Genomic DNA, 5,454 nt, shown 5'->3' on the forward strand with positions numbered 1-5,454 from the left:
TAGTAGTTTTAAAAACACTTTCAAAATCTATTTAAAATGTGTCTAAGTTAAAATGTTCATTTTTCATGATTTGCCAAAATGATAAATTTATCTCAGTGATTGATTGGCTTTGCCTAGGTTTTGTTGTTGCGGTTGTTTTCTTTCCATCACAGTCAGAATCAGAAACACTTTATTGATCCCAAGGGGAAATTATATTTTAGTTTCATCCCTTCCAAGAAACATAAAAAGACAGTGACGTACAACATGGGGAGCACGGGAGCAGGAGAACTATGGAGGCGGCCAGCGTGCCCAGTGCCCCGTTTTAACAGATATGAAAAACAAACAAAAAAAAACGACAGAGGAAGGGGGAAAAAGCAAATTCAAAACTATGCCCCCGAAGGTGGGTGGGTGTGGGTCAAAGTCTGAGATTAAGAAAAATCACATCAGCCCCCTAACGGCCCAAAGTTCCCTTCGTAGGAGCCAAAACACATGCTTCAATACCCTGTTTAGAGCAAAGAGGAAAAGTGTGCCCCAAAGTTCCCTCTTAGGAGCCAAAATATGCTCTGAATTCTCTTCTTAGGCGCCAGAATGCACGCTCAAGTGCCTTCCTCCAAAATATGTGCCAAAAGTGTCCTCTTGGTTGGCAAAACATATGAAAGTGGCTGTGAAGAGTTTGAAAGTGATCTTGAAACAGTCTCTCTTCTAGATATATGCCCGGTTGAAATCAAAACTTTAAAGTGAGATTATCAGTGCTAATATTACTGGTTACAGGTTATTTTTAAATGCTGCTTCTTAGCATCCCGATCGGGTCGACCAGAACTGAATTGATCCTCAGCACGTCTAGATCTCTATGACAACACCACACTGGCTGACAAAGTTTGGTAGTGAGAAGAGATAAAACACAGAAAACTGTGTTTTTCCTCCTCCAAAAAAGATTTCTGTGATTAATTTTGTAGTGATGGTGGACACAGGAGCCTATCTGTCGGACAGAAAAAGGACAGAAGAGCAGAAGAAAGCTAAACAGGAGAGAGATACAACCTAAGCTAAAGGCTAATTAGCCTGTATTAGGCTGTATCACTCTATTACACAGGGGCTAAACTGTTTGTGCTAATTTTCCAACCCACAGTCAGCAGTTATTCTGCAGTGGTCTGTTCAAACTTGAGAGTCTATCAATAAAACGTTAGCTCTGATTGGTAGATGACTGGCAGGACATAACCAGGGCTGCCAGCTGTGCTAAATATAAACAGCTACTAAACTACTTACAAACTAAGAGTGTTTACTTGTTGTCACGTTAGCCTACAGATACGTTGGAGCATCGGGCTAACATATAGCCATCTGCTACAGTGTTAGCTTGATGTCACATTTCAAACCGTAGTGCTGCGTAACTGTACTGATAAATACCTTACCTTGGGGCATTGTATCCAGTAAAAAGTTGTTTTGAACAAAGAAAATTTGTTTCGATCCAATCTCCATTTTATTCCAAAACAAACACACGCCTATATAAAAGTAATTAACAACAGTGTGCAGAGACTCCGGGCCACAAGGTGGCGAGAGAGTGCAATCAAAACCTCAAACTGGGCCTTTTTTTTGTTCCCTTTAAAAAGTCTGTGCATGCTACTGCTGAAGGATACTTGTTGCATCTATGACACAAAGAATTAAGGCAACTCTGGAAGCAAAAGGAGATCCAAAGGTGGAACTGTTGTCCAAATCACTTGAAAACACTTAAGTGAAATTCCCGCCAACTATCAGTAATAAAAAGACAACAAAATTTCACTCAAACCATTTGTGGTAAAGAGGGAAGAGATGAGCCTCTGTGCTTGTGAATCTGCAAATGAATGCATACTGTCACCTCTGGACGTATGCAAACAACTCTGCAGCAGAGATTTACATTTAACCCCGTTGCACATGCATGAACTAGATTATTTGCACATGATTAGCCAGCAAAAAAGTCACAATCTTTAATGAATCAGGCCCTTAGAGTTCACCAAACCAGGATTAAAGCTTCAAAAGCCACCTCATGTGTGCCCTAACCGTCGCTTTTTAACTCCGTCTGATCTCCAGAAATCTGATATCTTGTTATTTTTGACAAACTTCAGTTGTTTCAGTAAAGTCTAAACCATCAATTTGTATTCAGGCAGAAAATAATTATGAAGTAAACAAGGAAAAAACAATTAAACCTTCAGCTCTGAATGCTAATCAGTGGTTTTATCTGAATTCTCTGCTCTGTGTCTTTTCAGACACCTGGAAGAGTTCAGAAGAGAAGCACTGACAGACGCCTCTTCCAAATCAATTCGATGTAATTTTACACCCAAGAAATAACTGGAGCATAAACACACATCATCGACCCACATAAGACATTACAAAATACATTTCTCAACCTTTTTTTAGCAGCACATCTCAGAAGTTGAAGCAGGTAATTTCTTATTAAACACATGTGGAGGACTTGTGGGGAACTAGTCCGGTCTCTTCCACTCGACTCCTCCCTGATGATTCGGTGACATTAACCACAGATGACACGCGCGGCTCTCAGGATATTGTGCTTTTGCCTTTGGATGCATCCCTGAGTGAGATTAGCTGCATTATGTAGAGAGAAAAAAAAGCTAAGTTCATGCTAATGCGCATGGCACGATGAAGATGAATTGTCATTGTCTCATCATCTGTCTCCTGTGAGCTGCAGAAGCAGGGAAAGACCGGGGAAAAGGGACTACTTACTGGCAGGCCAGCTCAGGAATGAGTCAGATCATGAGTGCATTGGAGGCTTTGATGGACAATAAGCGTGCAAGTTGTGAAAAGGGGATATATTAAGATCCTCCCTGCCTGCAAATATACACAGAGAGTCATCTGATGGATGTTTGAGCAAATAGCTGTGGCACTCACTAATCAACCGATGACCTTTAAGAATTCTCTGCAGCTAAATGAGACGTAGCCGTTTTTAGCCGAGCTGATAACTGTAGAAACCCAACCAGAGCAGGCGGAGGATTCCTGATTCCTGCTGCTGCTTCTCTGCGTGATTAACAATTGTTAAATCTGCATTGTTAAGAGCTTTTATTCAGGAGCTTTCAGAGAAAGAGCTTCTTGCTGTGCAGTTTTGTTTGAACATGGTCTCGCGGATCTAATTGCAGTGTATTGACTTGTGTCGACAGGAGGTCCTCGATGTGAGTGTAATGACACATTCAGCTCGTTGGAAACACTCAGACCACTTGTTCAACTTCAGCTGATTGCAGAGAATAATTTCATACATATCAAATGATCCAGTGGACTTAATAGGATTTGGCACTAACACGGTGAATTGAGACAAATGGCTTTTTTATGTGTGTTGTTGAACTGGAGTGACCTCTGGGAAAAGTAATATGAAGCTGATTAGAGTTGGATTGTACTTTTCTTTTTGGAACCAGAGTCCATATTCAGAAAGCCTCTTACAGAGCTCCTAACTAACTCCTCGCAAGGAGTCTTAGCTTAAAGTGAATCAGGAAGTTTCTGAGAGCAACTCTGAGCAAGAAAGGGACAGAAACTCTTATCTTATAGAACAGTCACACTAGCTGGGTTTCAGTGGCGGCTGCTGGTCAGTCAAGGAGGGGAAGCTTATTTTGTTCGGCCTACATCATAAATTTGTTTATTTAGTTAAACATAAATTCGACCCTCCGTGTCAGCTTGTTAGCAGCTGGAGCTGCTACGTGAGACTACGACAGGCTGTAAGTGTGAGTGATCGGAGGAGAAGCTCCACAGCTGTAGCTGTAGCTGCTTATTGGTGAAAAGAGAGAGAATCTTTAAACACAACGCTCGTCGTTTTTAAGAAAGGTAAACTCGCTGATGATCGATAAAGCCTCTGGATCAGTCCAAAACAAGTAAATGTAGAACTCAGAAGATGCTCCTGTGAAGGGTTATACTTCAAGATCACTGACTGGCTCATTTCACTGTCAATCAAAAAGGGATTCAGCCTCAGACAGATCATCCAATCATCATGCAGAAGCCCAGCGTCCAGGCCAGCCCACTGCCTCATAGACCCCCAGAGACGCTGAGCGTCCGATGGGCGGGACAAAGCCCAGCGTTTATCCAATGACCGTCCAGTTTCCACAGTAGAACAACCCACTCTACGCTTCCCCGCTGAAGTCAGAAGATGCTCAGCGTCCGACTGTGTTAAAGCGCTGAGACGCTGCGGGGATGAATGAGGAGTGTAGAAGCCCATAATGTAATAACGACCCATAACGTAATAAATCTGGCCTTTTTTAAAATGTAATAGGCCCATAACGTAATAACTGACCAATAACGTAATCAAAATCCTGAACCTATTATGTGATAACTTTTGCTGGATTTTGTCAATAATTAGATTCATGACTATTAAAAAAACATATAGTTATAACTCTCTGTCTTTTTACTGTTAAGAGCTGCTGGACACAGCAGTGGTCTTTAGGAGCTGTATGCCAAAGACATGTTGATGTATTTTTCAATGTAGAAAGTAATTTGAATTCTGTTTTTTTTTTTTTTTAAATGTTTAAAAGTAAGAAAAGTTCAGGATCTAAAGTTGTTGAGACCAGAACTCAATTTTGTTATTTATTGTTTAATTTCATTTTGAAGAACACAAGCCACAACAAATACAGTAGATTTAAGGAAAAACTGTTACAGAGTTTTAATAAAGATAGCATTTTTCATGACAAAAATGAGTACTTTTCTCAGGCACTAACTAATATGCTATACTATTACGGTCATTTATTATGTTATTCGCCTTAACACTGTCAAAAAGGGCAAACGTATACACTCTTGGCTGGTTATTATGTTATCGGCTCAAGTTTTTTTTTTTTTTTGGCATCAGGCCCATAAAGTAATAACTGGCTAATAACGTAATAAGTTATTGCGTTATTGGTCAAAAGTTATTACGACATTTTAGGGGAAGCTGAGCTTCCCTTGCAGTCTTAGAGCAAACCGCCACTGCTGGGTTCACATGGAGCCTTGTGATCTGATTAGAATTTGGTTTAAAGCCCAAAAGGAACAGAAACGCTCCATATAAACACATTAATCAGGATAAACAGGCTGAAACTAAATGGAATTTCATCTGTGGGAACAGGGATAAAAAAATTCCTTTTCCCAAATCAACCAAAGGAAAATTTTGTCAGTTGTGGCTGCCTGTTGCAGCAGCTCTCTCTTCTTTGTCTGTTTCTTGTGTTTTTTGCATCTCTTTTTCTTCATCTTTGTATTTTGAGTGGGCCATTACTTTGTATGGCTCATTTGTTGATCATCGACACCAAACTTTTTGTGTCTTCAGTGAGATTTTTACTGTTTTGCTCGTGTGTTTCTCTGGAGATCCTACATGTAACCATGGCCCTATTGTTTACATGTGAAATCAGCTGTTAGCAGCCCGTAGCATGGCAACGCTAACTGGTGCAAGGCAGGGGCGGCGTCATGGGTGGGCCATGACGGGTCCCAGGCCCACCCTAAACTTTTCTTATAATTTTTATGCTGTTAAAAGGGTTTTAAAAG

The sequence above is a fragment of the Halichoeres trimaculatus genome, unplaced genomic scaffold, assembly GCF_033239565.1.
Source record: "Halichoeres trimaculatus isolate MK-OKI-2021-1 unplaced genomic scaffold, fHalTri1.1 fHalTri1_scaffold_11, whole genome shotgun sequence".
NCBI classification, from domain to species: Eukaryota; Metazoa; Chordata; class Actinopteri; order Labriformes; family Labridae; genus Halichoeres; species Halichoeres trimaculatus.